Here is a 13,348-nt window from a genome sequence, read left to right as displayed (position 1 = left end):
AACCAGCTCGTTGTGGACAAGGACGTCCCATGAAGTGAAGCCCAGTGTCTCGTTTCTTTTCCTTTAGGCTCTAGTTCTCTTTACACATATTTTCAAGACATTTTATTTTTCCAGGTAGGAATTTTCTCACCTCCTCCAGTCTGCAGAGCTGATATACCAGGTGATATTTATTTTGTTTTAAAAGGAGAAAATCTGTCGCCATTGTCCACCACTCTTAACAAAAGTGAGTTAAGATGAATCATAAAGCTTTTTATCTTTTTAACAGACACCTTCTGAGTACATCCTGCAGTCCTAGCGGTGTGCCAGGACGTTGGAAAGTAAGAAAAAGAGGGGATGGCCGTGACCTTGAGAAGCTCACGACCTTCCGGATGCACTGGAGAAAGAGGAACCATAACCCTGTATACTGATGTCATGATAAGGATGACCCTTAACGAACCATCATTTGTACCTTTTAAACAAAATTCCTTAGTAACAGTTACCTATGAAATATACATTTGAAATTTCCACAATAGGGTATTGGTCTGAAGTCGAGCTCAAGTAGTAAGTATCTTGTTGTGGCTGTCGAAACAAGTTCAAAGCCAAGATAATGAGTGGGTTGAATTAATTAATAACATTTTGGTATAAGCACCACTAACATAGCACAGTAAAGACAAAAAGTATGGATGTGACAGCTGCTATCCAGAATTATCATATTTCCCCTCCCCGTCCTCCAAATCCTATTATAGTACTTTCTAAAAGAGAGCTTTTGTAGCGAGGAAGGCATCTTAATGGGAGGAAAAAAAATTGCAGACATAACATACGGAAGGAATGTTGTCTCACCTTTCCCTTCATCCCAGTTTATTCTAAGCCTAGAGATTGCATAGACACGGTTCCCACGAGGTTGGGTCCCGTGAGGCCGGGTAAAATAACCTACCTTAAAAAACTTCTTCCCAGTCGGACTCTCAGCTTGCACTTGGATGTGCCCAGTACTCTGTAAGCCCACACTTATTTTATATATGGTTCTCCTGGCTTTGCTGCTCTTTCCCATGAGGTAAAGAGACACTTGATAGTGTCCCCAAGGGCAGTGCTTATCGTCACCTCCCGGCTCCCTCACTTTTGTGAATTAAAGTTAGACACGGCTATAAGGTTCTTTGTTACCTGCTTTGGTGGAAAAGCTTTCAGTGGCAATATCTGTGATCACAGGTGTATTAAATGTCGGGCCTCAAATAGTTATTCTGTCCTGAGCTGGTGGTAAACTAGGAGACTAACCCTGTACTTTTCATCCTGCGAAGGGAAACTTTTCTGTGGATTCAACATATGCAAGTCAAAAAGCCCAGACTCAGCTCCAACGCGTACCCCACTCTACTTCAAAAAATAAAAAATAAAAAAATAAAAAATTGAATTCGCAGAACCTAGGCTAAATACTACCATTAAACGAAGTTGCATTTATCCCATTTCCATGAAAATGGCAAAGAGAACTAGTATAAGGGCCATAAAAAAAAGAAGGAAATCGTACCTCTTGCCACAGCATGGAGGGGTCTGGAGATTATTATGTTAAGTGAAATAAGCCAGTCAGAGAAAGACAAGAATCAAGTGATCTCACCTACACGTGGCATCTAGTGAACAAAATAAACTGACAAACAAAATAGAAACAGAGGCATCGATCATGGAACAGACCGGCAGCGTCCAGAACGGAGGAGGCAGGGAGTGACTGGATGAAAGAAGGTGAAGGGATCGGCCAAAGAAAACGGATGCATAACCCAAGGACTCAGACAACAGTGTGCGGACCACCAGAGGGAAGGGGGGCAGGGGCTGGGAGGGGCGGAGCAAGGAGGGGAATGGAGACATCTGCAATAGTGTCAACAATAAAAATAAAGAAAAGAAAAAGAAAAAATAATAAAATAAAATGAGTAGTCTGTCTTGAAACAACATTTCGACAGCAATACGATTTAGATGAAATGTCTCAAATACTAAACAAACAAACAAATAAATACCAGGATACATCTTGGACTTTAAAAAATAATTTTATTTATATACTTTTAAATTTTATTTACTTATCTTTAGAAAGGGAGGGAAGGAGAGAGGGAGAGAAGTATCAGTGTATGGTTGCTTCTCCTGTGTCCCCCACTGGGAACTGGCCTGCAACCTAGGTATGTGCCCTGACTGGGAATCGAACCTCGACTTTTTGGTTTTGCAGGCCCACACTCAATCCACTGAGCTATACCAGCCAGGGCACATCTTTGACTTTTTCTTACTGACTTGTCAGGTTGTGGAGGATCTTAGAAGAGCAGGAAAGGATATCATTTCTACTCTTTGGGATCAAATTAAAAAATTTTAAATGTATTATTTGGTAATTATTTCTTTTGTCCATGTGGAAATGAAAGTACATGAAAGAATCTGTTGGGCTTAGAAATCTTCATACATGTTACAAAATATTGTCGTCTTTCTAATGTAAGACTCTGGGGATCATTTTTGTAATGTAATTGAATTCCTTGTGAGTCATGTTCTTTTCATGTGATCTGTGAAATAAAAATAAATCAATATCAGTGTTCTGGAGCAGGAAGTGGAGAACTAAACAGACCCAATTAAGTGTGTCATGCACGAGGCACCGCCTACCAGCTGGCGATGTTCGAAAGTTGTGGTTTTCAAAGTACGTGTAGTTAAGTTATCTGCTACGACATACTCAAATCCAAATGCCTTTATCCGGGGACATGGAATGTGATACTGGGAATAAATAAAGGGAAGCCAATGGGCACCCATTTGAACAGGCCTAAGAAAATGATGAAGCAAGCCGCCTGCACCAGGGGTTTGGTGCTCCCTGGAAACAGCGCAGCAGGACCCAGGGGACAGGCACAGCCTCACCTGACAACCACTCTGAGCGCAGGTGGCTCCTGCTGCAGCTGGGGTGCACGCCCACATCGCTGAGCTCAGGCCTGCCCAGGGGCTGCAGAGCCACAGCTCTGGGTCCCTTTCACACGAACAGCCGGGGACCTTGACAGAATGAGTCGGCTTTCAGAAGCCAGCTCGCCTTCGAACATCATTTTCTTGAACACAGTACTGACACAGTTTAAAGGCGTGGCATGCGTGAACGTGAGTTCATCTTATATATTAGAGAGGAAAAAAAAGATACCCACGCACATCCAAAAGTCAAACGCCCTGTCTGCTCTGCCATTTTTCCCTTGCCATATGCAGAACCATTTAAAGCCCAGGAATGTAATGGTTTTATAACGGAGTGGAGGTGGGTACACATTTATCTACCGGAGCTGTCTTAACGCACCTACCATTAGAGGTTGCCCAGTTTGATTTGTGCCTAGAGATTTTGGTTGGCCTTTCATTTAGTATTTGCTCATTTTAGGAAAAAAAGAATAAATGTTAAGAGTGTGACCTACCTTTAAACCGGTAGTTACAAATAGAGGTTTGAGCAGGTTCAGACCTGAATTTTTGGCGTAAATATTTCATGGGCTGCATAGTTCCTACTGTGTCACATCAAAAGGACATAATACTGAGTGGCTTATCTTTCTGTGATGACGTATCTGTTGACGGATACTATCAGCCTTACATATCCATTGTAGTAAAGTTCTCCCTCCCTAGCTTTCATCTGTGGTGTGAGCAGTCCCTGATAGGCCTTTATTAGACATTTTACTCATCAAGGATTGCAAAAGGGCGATATTTTAGTTGTATCATTCTTTCTTTATTAGCAGGGTCTCTTCTCATCAGTTATTTGATTACCCCGAGGAACAGCTCATACAGAAAAGGCAGAATGAGCGTTTGGTTCTCTACTTTTATTTGTTCATTTTTGGAATAGAGAATTGTTTTCTCCCCATTTTCAAAGGCGGCCAATGCACCCATCTATTCTGGGGGCATTACCGCAAACTCATGGATAGTATCACAGGTTGATGGACCCCCAGGTGCTGCAGCTTATTTATTGATTTACTTAATGTTAAGAATACTCCCTTCCAGCTGGTGCTCATGTGTCCTCCTGACATGGCCCCAGAATTCTTCAACATCTTTCTTGCTGCTGGTATAACGAGATGTTCTGGGGCCACGGGGACATATTGAAGGACATGATGAAGAAGCAATCAGCAAAATTTGCAAGGTGAGAAACTGGACAGGAGAAACTCTTCGCTCTCTTTGACAATACATGGCCAAGGGGAAAGGATGAGTGTGTGAAACCTATCGACTAGAAAAGCCTGCGAAGACCTCAGATCAATGCAGCGCTGGAACCTTGTTTGGGTCCTGATTTTTTTTTTATTATTAAAAAAGGCTGTAAGAAATGATGCATCAGAAAATCAAGGAAATTTAACACTCGTTGGCTTTTTGGTGATATTAAGGAATCGTCATAAAAATTTTTAGATGTGGTGAGACATTAAGAAAGACTCTCTGTTTTAGAGATACATTACCAAAGTGTTTATGGATAAAATGATATGATATCTGAAATTTCGCTGAAAGTTGGGGTGGAGAGGGAAAGTAGGTGTGACGTGGATGGAGGCAGAATGGCTGTGTGTTGATACCTGTGGAAGCTGAGTGGTGAATACATGAGGGTTCCCCACGTTAATCTCCGTGGCTCTACACATGTTTGGAAACGGCAGAGTAAGAAGTTTATTTTACTAAAGTTTATTTTAATGGAGACCCCACCCTAGAAGGAAGCTGAAGAGGAAGTGATGAGGGCAGAGCTCTGCCATCTCCCTAAGCGACAAAGTCTCGTCTAACTCAGAAATGAGCGCGCCACCAGCCAGTTATGGCAGCAAAACGCGAGGAAGGACTGGTGACCCTGCGGGGAGAATGTCACTTTGTGTTGCTGCGGTGTGCCACCGGCCTGGGCGAGGTGCTTTGTATGCATTTAATTCATCGCATCCTCCCAACCACTTTGTGAGATGGGCACTCTTATGATAGTATCCGTTTTACAGTGGAAGAACGGAGGTTCCCTCACTTGAGAGACAGCAGAAACATGAAACCATGGCCTGGCTCCAGAGCCCATGCTGTCGACAAGAGCAACAGACTCCCTGTTCTAAGTGCTTAAGTTGATTAATTTGCTTACTGTTCACAACAATAACCCTCTGGGGAAGGTACTCTCACTAGACCTTTTTTGCAGGTAAGAAAATTGAGATCTAGACAGGTTAAGTAACCGTGCGAGGCCTCACAGCCAGCAAGTGGCAGAGCCAGAGCACAGTATTAGCGACCCCACTGACAGGGAGGTCTCTGTGCCGGATGCTTCTGTTCTGGTTTAATCAACATTCACTGAGCTCCTGCAGGAGGCAACCTTTGTCAGAGGGGCTGGATATGGTGATGAACACAATGCTTTTGGGGTTTTTGCCTTCTAATTAACTTAGAGTTGCCTATAATACCACGAATCTCCAGGGGACTATTTAAAACATGATGGGGCTGCCCTGACCAGTGTGGCTCAGTGAGTTGAGCATCATCCCGCAAAACAATAGGTACCCAGTTCAATTCCCGGTCAGAGCACATGCCTGGGTTGCAGGTTGTATCCCCAGTTGGGGCACATACAAGAGGCAACTGATCCATGTTGCTCTTCACATTGAGTTTTTCTCCCTCTCTTTCTGCTTTCCCCGTAAATAAATAAATAAATAAATAAATAATCAGTCCATTGGGGCTAAAACTCAGAAGTTGATGCTACCGGTTGGCACACCCTATGTGGAGTTTACTTGGAAAGAGTGCTGAAGCAGCAGCCCCAGGAAGGGCTCCCCTGAGCTGTAGAACGTCTGAGATAAGGCTCTGAAGTTAGATGCCTATGGACCCTCTTGCTTCGCGCCTCCGCTGCCCTGCTGGGGCTGGTTGGTCCCTGTCCCCAGGACACCACGTGCATTTCTGCTTTGGCTCTCAGGGCATCTGGCCTTGTGTCAAATCTCAGGGCCTTCTAGGTTGCCCTCATCATTTTAGTTCCTAATTATATTCAAACCTCAACTATGGCCCAACAGTTTGACTGTGTCTATCTGGCTTTTTCACTTCAGTTATAAATATTTGAAAGACAGAGAATAGGTCTTCTACTTCATTGAGATTCTCTCAGCAAGCCTCAGACTGTGGAGTGAGTGCTCACTAAATATTACTTAAATGACTAGTTATGTTTATCACAGCAGTGTGTAAGTTAGATGGCGATACTTAGAATAATTAAGAGCGCAAGCTCTCTGTCCTTTTTTGTGTGTGTGGTTAACACTACTTTGTTGATAAACCTTCCAACAGCAGGTTATAAGAAAATACAGAGAGCTTAAAAACAGCCCTGCATTCTCCACAGATGAGACACAAGGCACAGCACGTGGCTCGCTTGGCACTGGAGCCTGACAATCCACGTTCAGGGCAGCGGATCCGCACAGGACTCACATGTACCCACCTGCTCTCTCTAACTTGTTACAACAAATATTTTAGGTTTTCTTAGCAAACTCAGGGGCAAGCTTACAGCCCCCCAGCCCCCTAGCCCGTCATTTCTGCTGGTGTAAGTACTTCAGGTGGGATACCTGAACTCAGGTGTCTGGTTTCCAACAAGGCTTTTCCACCTCGGGAGAGCGTGGGGACCTCAACACCTTTTGTCATGGGGCCGACCTGCCTCTTCCAGAAACCTCACTGCACTCCAGAGGAGACGCTGAAGGACCTTGGGACTTCCTGACGACTGTCACCACCGAGTCCAGCATATCTCTGTTGACCATGGCTCCGGTGCATACTGCCACTCGGGCACAGAGGGTGCAGCCTGGAGAAGTCATGTTACGGGGGTGGCAGCCTCACTGTGTGCCCTCCTGGCCTTGCCTGTCCCCACACTTCACACACACATCAGGTCAGGTGTGGTGACCCTGGTGTGCTTTTGGGCACCCCTGGTGGCCACAGGGCACATTCTTCCCAAGGCAAATTATGTACGTAAGTATTTATTTATTTATAGAAGAGTGGAGAGAGATCAATTCCTTGTTCCATTTATTGATGCATTCATTGGTTGCCTCCAGTATGTGCCCTGACCAGAGATCAAACCCATAGCCTTGGTGTTCTGCACAACGCTTTAAGCAACTGCACTAACCCGGCCAGGACCAATTCGCATCTTTCATGCCTCAGTTTTCTTATCTGTAAAATGGCGACAACAGTTTCTGCTTCATGCAGGTAGACTGCATAGCACAGTACCTGGCACAGAACAAACGTTCAATAGGTTAGCAGCTAGTATTTTATTATTATGTCTAAGTGCCTAGTAAAGGAAGGTTTTATTGACTAACCAGAGCATTTTTTCCTACATGTGATGTCAAATTTCTCAGAAGGTGGCCTGGTGAGTGTGATGTAGTTGGCTGGAGAGGCTGTGGCCTGCGGTTGGAAAAGAAAGGGCGCTAGAGCTGGGGCAGGGTTCAAATCTCACCTCTGACACTGGCTGGGAGACCTTGCCTTGATGAAGCTCAGTTTGTTGATTTGGAAAATAGAAATAATAATAATAAAAACCTCACTGGGCTTTTGTATGATTCAGGAATGGCGACACCCAGCCCAGAACTTGACACAAAATGCATTTTAGATAAACCATTTTCTTAACGTCATCAAGCCTGAAGTGTCTGTCCTACTCCACAGAGTGCTTAGTAGATGAGACATTTCTGGTTGTACCTTGGCCCTTCTTTTCTAGAACGTTCTGGCCCTCTAGACTAACTGTAATATCTCTCTCCCTCCTGATTCTTGGTATTTAACTATATAGCTTGCTGTTCTGTACTCCCAGGATGCTTGGCACATGGTGGGCACTTAATAAATTTATATTGACTGATCCAGTAATTTAGCTTTTGTAGATGCGTATAAACCAACCTCCTTCTGTAAATACATTCTTTCTCAGCTAATCAAACCCTCAATCTACCAATGACTGACCTCCTCTATTACATTTTGGTGCTTCTTCATGTTTTTCATCAGATAATTTTCACTCCGGTGACTCTTTGTCAAACTCACCAGTAAGATGTTCAGTCAGATAGGAGAACATCTCAGGCTTGGCAAATGAGGTCTTTGAAGGGGATGAGGAACACCAGGTGAACAGTGCTTGACTGGAACAAAGAGTACAAGAGGAAAAAAAATTAGAGAGGAGATAAACTAGGGAGAGTAGAGACAGATTGCAAAGAGACTTTCTGGCCAGGCTGAAGAACTTGACTTGACACCTTGGCAACTGGGAAACCCTATTCCCACTCCCCAGAGGCAACCGTGTTCAGTTCCTTCTGGTTATTTAAATCTACTTGTTTACTTAAAAAAAATTTTTTATTGGTTGATTTTAGAGAGAAAGAGAGAGAGGAAGGGAAAGATAGACAAACATCAATTTGTTGTTCCAACTTATTTATGTATTTATTGGTTGGTTCTTGTATGTGCCCTGACAGGGGATTGAACCCTCAACCTCTTGGCATAACAGGAGGATGCTCTAACCAACTGAGCCACCTGGCCAGGGTGCTGCTTGTTTTCCATTACGGAGGATGGTTCCCAACTCTTGCTCCATCACCTTTCCTCCTTTTTCCCCGAGGTAGTCACATCATAACTTTGGTTAAATCAATATTTCACATACGGGATGAGTGAAGAAAACAAAATGGAGTCGGTATAGCTGGGTTGGCTGAAAATGGAGTCAGTACAGTCCAGCTGGCGAAACTGATTCAGATCAGAGTAGGCTGGAACGTGACGAAATGATTTCATTTTACTTTAACTAGCCTGAGGACTTTTAAACTTTTCAGTGGGGTATCAATATATATCGTACAGATGACCATGTAAAGGACTTAGGAAAGAGTGCTCATATGTCCGGAGTGACACAGGCTAGAAAGCCAGGACAAGCAAAATAGGGAAACTGAGACAGATAGTTAAAAGGCGTAGCAGTTTACAGCCATCCAGTAAACCTCAGAGTCCTATCTCTTGTAACCGAGGACACTTAAGAGTAAATGGGAAATTCTCCTTTATTATTTGTTCAAATAAGTTTTCCACTGGTGGCTGGTGACTTATTTGAACAAATAATAAAGGAGAATTTCCTCAATCTGGCAAAGGAAATAGACTTCCAGGAAATCCAGGAAGCACAGAGAGTCCCAAAGAACTCGGACCCAAGAAGAAACACACCAAGGCACATCATAATTATATTAGCCAAGATTAAAATGAAGGAGAGAATCCTAGAAGCAGCAAGAGATAAGGGGACAGTCACCTACAAAGGACTTTCCATCAGACTGTCAGCTGAATTCTCAAAAGAGACCTTACAGGCAAGAAGGGGCTAGAAAGAAGTATTCCAAGTCATGAAAACCAAAGACCTACATCCAAGATTGCTCTATCCAGCAAAGCTTTCATTTAGAATGGAAGGACAGATAAAGTGCTTCTCAGATAAGATCAAATTCAAGGAGTTCATCATCACCAAGCCCTTATTATATGAAATGTTAAAGGGACTTATCTAAGAAAAAGAAGATAAAAAAGATGAACAGTGAAAGGACAGCAAACTCACAGTTATTAAGAACCACACCTAAAACAAAAGCAAACTAAGAGGACAGGTAGATCAGTAGCAGAACCATAGAAATGAAGATCTCATAGAGGGTTAGCAATAGGGGAGTGGGAGGAGAAGGAGGGAGAAGGTACAGAAAGTAAGTAGCATAGACGGTAGGTAGAAAATAGGGGGGAGGGCAAGAATAGTAGGGGAAATATAGAATCCAAAGAACTTGAGACACATGGTCATAAACTAAAGGGGAGGAATGGTAGGGGTGGGGGGTGCAGGGTGGAGGGGAATGAAGAGGGGGAAATAGAACAACTGTAATGGCATAATCAATAAAATAAAAATTAAAAAAAAAAGATTAAATGGCTTACACTTCTCCCCAAGCAGAGAAAGGGTAAATAGCTGAAATCACCCTACACAGGGAGATAGATAACAGAAATCCAATTAGGGCCATTGTGCCAACCCACCCAGAGACAGAAGAAGTCAAGGAAATAAATCTCGTCTGGGCAAATCAGCATAAAACTGGTGAATATTCTATTGAGACTCTCCCCTAAGACCACCCCTAAACTCCCAGCCTTTAAAACCCCTCAAAAGGAAGGTCCCAGAATGGGCTCTCCTTCTCACTCAGGGCTGTATAACTTTTATATATAGAATTTTTGTGGTCATATATTTAAACTCTTGCTGACAAAATTGTATCACATGAACAGTCAATCTTGACTGCCTGTTTAAGGCAAATAAAACAACAGTTATTTGGAGGAGATTGCACATGTGAGATATTGAAAATATTAAACATCTCCAAGGACTCCTTACTTAGAAGATCTAGACTTACGACTCAAAATGAGAATCCTTCTGTTTGCAAAATGTTATGCAAAAATACTTCGGAAAATGTTTAAGGCTCTGACTGGCGTGGCTCAATGGGTTGGGCATCGTCCTGAAAGGGGAAAGTTTGCCTGTTCCATGCCCTATCGGGACACATGCCTGGGTTGCAGGTTCGGTTCCTGGTCAGAGCGTATGAGAGGCAACCAGTTGATGTTTCTCTCTCACACAGATGTTCTCTTTCCCACTCTGTCTCCCTCCCTTCCCTTCTCGCTAAAAATAAATAAAATCTTAAAAAAAAAAAGAAAAGAAAATGTTTAAGTCTAGAGGCATTAGAGGACACCACTGAAATTGTCGTGGCCTCGGCCACTGTCGTGAAGCAGACGCTGCAGTGAGATCTGTATCAGCTGATCTGGGAAAGGCCAGGAAAATGAAAGCCATCATCCTTGCACTTGAAGAGTGAACACATACCAGAGGACAGAAGAGCTGCTTAAGAAAGTCCCTAAGAACTTACAAAGCACGAGAACCAAGCGATCAAATAATTACATTCTGCAGATATTTCTTACAAGTATATTATATAGCAGGAGGACTGGGCTCTCCAGAATATCCACTGATAATCCATCCAGTCTTTGGCACAGTGTGAGGTGACTCATAAGTGTTCAACTAACTAGACGGATATGATTCAGTTCTTATGATATAAAACGTTTTTTAAAAAATCTACCTATGAAATTTAATGCTAAGCAAATATAGCGGGGGAGGTGGGGGGAAGAAACATCGTCCTAATTTATTTACCTGGTGAAATGGTATTACCTCCATGTGAAGTTCCAGGTGCAATCATAAGCCCTCAGTAAATGTAAGACGTCCTTCCTCTCTGACCTCAGCGGCCCGGGTCCCCTAACTCCTGCCCCAGACTAAAGGAGCTGCTGTCAGGGGTAGGACCAAAGTAGGTGTACAGTTGTGAGTATAGAAAAACGCAGAGTTTAATTGTACTATAAATGTTTCCATATGGACAGCTGTAAACCCTACTTTTGCCCACCCCTGTATAGCAATGCCTCCTAACAGGCCAGTCCAGCAGCATACAGTGAAGACCTTACCTAAGGAGCCCCCCTGGGCAGGGGTAGGTGGATCAGCCTTGTTATCTCTGTTAGCATTCACAGTCAAAGTCACAAGGTTCAACCTCACACCACCCAGAAGAGCTCTATGGGCCCTTGATCCAGAAAAGTATCTAGGTGGTCTCTCAGAGAACACTGCAGGGATTCAGGCACCTTCACCAGGTGGTTTGAACCCAGACCCAGTGGAAAGTAGACACAAGAGCCAAGGATATCCTTCAGGTGTGTGTTTGTATTGCTACTTCTACGGAACCTTTGTCGGAGGCCAGGCGGGCAAAGACACACCTGCCCCCAGTTAATATTCTGTTAACCACCAGACCTCACTCGCAAGGTTCCAGCAGATGTCTGAGGACTGCCAGGGGCGAAAGGCTCCAACCAAAAGGTCTGGCAGTTGTTCAAATGACATATCGGTTTTGCTGTCCCTTCTAGCCACTCAGATGGAAACAGCCCAGGCCAAAAAGTCCCAGGAGCAGCATAGAGACCTTATAACTAACACACATCTTCTACGCTCTTTGATCCTTTCAGAACAATAAAAAGTCACAGTGAGTACCTTGTTCTGTACTGCTGCTTTGGGCCACAGGCTGTCGGAGTGCCTAATCACCACGGCAAGCCGATACTTCTTCACAACACCTGCCAGCGAGTATTATTCTCATCTCGTAAATGCAAAGGCTGAGGCTCAGAGAGATTAGGTAGCCTGCCCAGGTTCACGGCGCTAACAAGTGGCAGAGATGGGATTTGAACTCAGGACTCACTGGCATTAATACTCACACTCATTCTCCTTGGAACACAGCTCTGTAATTACATAGGGAATTTCAATGTTCTTGGTAAGGCAAGAAGTCCGGAGCAACACGGGTTTTTTCTTTTCTTTTCTTTTTTTGGAGTACAAAAAAGAGAAAACATACAAAAGCACACCGCCTGTTGCCTGGTGTACAGTGGGCAGTTTTTTTTTAATTTGTTTATTTATTTATTTTAAAACCATGATCTTACATCTTGGCGCATACACAGTGCAGCGGGAAAGGCATGCGAAGCTCTTCTACAGGCCTTTAAATGGGGACAACGATTATGTACTTAAAATTAGCAACCCTCACATGGCTCCCTAGTAAGTCAGTTGGCCAAATTAAAAATAGATTCTAAACATAGCGAGAGCAGAAATTCAATCTAAGATACCAAGTCGTGGAAAGCAGTGGCAAGGGTTGCAACAACAAAAAAGGGGGGAGCGTGCATAAACTGAATTGGCATTTGTATCAAACCATTCACCTTCATTTCCCATTTGGCCTACCCCTTCTCTACAGCAGGAACTACATAGATACATGCATGTACACACACGTGCACACACAAGTAAGTAAGCTAGGATGGCATATTCCTATTTATTTGCCTGCAGTAGCACGAGTTTCGAGGCTTCAGCACTTACTAACACTGAAGAAGCTACAGCAACATGCATCTTCTTCAGAGCTGTAGGCGGCGGAGAGAGGAGAAAGTTTAAAATGTGTTGCCCTGGCTGGTGTAGCTCAGTGGATTGAGCACGGCCTGCTAACCACGTGATCATGGTTCGATTCCTAGTCAGGGCACATGCCTGGGTTGCAGGCCAGTTCCCAGCAGGGGACTCACGAGAGGCAAGCATACATTGGTATTTTTCTCCTTCTCTCCTTCCCTTCCCCTCTAAAGATACATAAATAAAATGTGTGGGGTGCAGATACACACACATGGCTAGGCCGTAGCTGACGAGAAGGGATGGGGGACAGAAGCTACATTCATGATGCCTTCCTGTGTCCATTACATTTACAGTGGCGGACTTACAAAGTTGGGTTGACACTGTCCTTCTGTCACCTGAACCGCCGGGAGCCGGTATGCCAGATAAAAACGCCAATCACTGTGTCAAGGACTCCATGGCTTTCCGGAAAAAGGATGGAGCTTAGCTTCTCCTTTGGTCCTCTGCTTCACAAATGTTGTCTGGAGCACACAGTTAGTTTTCTCTCATTTGCTAGGGGGCTCCCACCGTGGGTGTGATGACTCAGGAGGGAAGCCATGAAATCTGTGTCCT

The 13,348-nt window shown here is 43.9% G+C and overlaps 1 long non-coding RNA gene across 2 annotated transcripts; it reads right to left on the bottom strand.

Annotated features, from left to right (window-relative positions):
• Window positions 1-2,319: 2,319 nt before the first annotated feature.
• Window positions 2,320-12,798, bottom strand: LOC128626585 (uncharacterized). Of its 2 annotated transcripts, none has more exons than XR_008390553.1 (3): window positions 12,719-12,798; window positions 7,891-7,982; window positions 2,320-2,498 (listed from the first exon to the last, which is right to left on the bottom strand). It is a non-coding gene; the product is annotated as an uncharacterized LOC128626585 (long non-coding RNA). The 2 variants fall into 2 exon arrangements; XR_008390554.1 differs by lacking the exon at window positions 12,719-12,798 and adding an exon at window positions 12,076-12,160.
• Window positions 12,799-13,348: the final 550 nt, after the last annotated feature.

Source organism: Artibeus jamaicensis, unplaced genomic scaffold, assembly GCF_021234435.1.
Source record: "Artibeus jamaicensis isolate MK-2021 breed Jamaican fruit bat unplaced genomic scaffold, CSHL_Jam_final scaffold_754, whole genome shotgun sequence".
Lineage (NCBI taxonomy): Eukaryota > Metazoa > Chordata > Mammalia > Chiroptera > Phyllostomidae > Artibeus > Artibeus jamaicensis.
Note: the sequence above shows the minus strand (reverse complement) of the source record. Positions and strands in the feature narration are given on the sequence as shown.